This window comes from Selaginella moellendorffii, unplaced genomic scaffold (assembly GCF_000143415.4).
Source record: "Selaginella moellendorffii unplaced genomic scaffold, v1.0 SELMOscaffold_164, whole genome shotgun sequence".
NCBI lineage: Eukaryota > Viridiplantae > Streptophyta > Lycopodiopsida > Selaginellales > Selaginellaceae > Selaginella > Selaginella moellendorffii.
The window spans coordinates 213,010-213,940 of record NW_003314424.1 but is presented as its reverse complement, the minus strand read 5'-3'; positions in this window follow the sequence as shown (position 1 = coordinate 213,940).

Sequence of the window (931 nt, the reverse complement as noted above, 5' to 3'; positions counted from 1 at the left end):
GACTACAATGGTAAATCACTTTCAGCAATTGGTGTGAGCACCATTCTTATTGAACCGGAAATGGAAGCAGTGGCTGATTTGAGAGAATGGATGACATTGTACTACAATGTCACTAACTTCATACATTTGAGCACTTCATCATCCAGACAGACTGTTAGCTGCACCACTACTTTATCAGAGATATCAAACATGCAGTTAAAGGTGTTAGAGAGTTCCCCTATCTATAGAGTGATAGCTACTGTGAAGGAAATGAAGACAGATGAGTTTTACTATAATGCATGCATCAATGTCGTGAATGCACGGCAATGTGGCAAAAAAACTACCCGAACAGCAGATGGTTGGTTCTGCAATTATTGCAATTTTGAGTCTGCCAACATGGAGTTCAAGTATGCTCTAAAGATGTGCATCGAGGATAGTAGCAGTCATGTGTGGGCCATTGCATTTCAAGAGGCTACACAGGAAATAGTGGGAATGTCAGCAAAGGAACTAGCTACAATGTGAGATGAGAACTACCCTGCATTTTCACTACTTATCGATGGTATCCGCTCAAAGATTTACAAATTCAAAATCCGGAGCAAGCTTGAAAAATACCAAGACATGGAGAAGCTAAGGTTCTATATACTTGGACTTGACACCTAAGGTATGCAGATTCCATTCTAATCTTTTACACGTTGATATATTTATCTGTGTTTTGTTTTGTAGTTACATGGAACTTGCAAAAACAAATAAAATAAAACACACCTCCTAGCAAACATCAGCTCTGTTTGATGGTTATCTGTAGCAAGAAAGGAATGTCAAGATACAAAAACTAAAAAAGGGAAAGAACAACACATGATTCTCAAGTGGACAATAAATGACAAATGCATCAACTGTATCAGAATTTAGCATGTTATAATGAACAAACACATAGACCACCAGAAAATACAGTCAT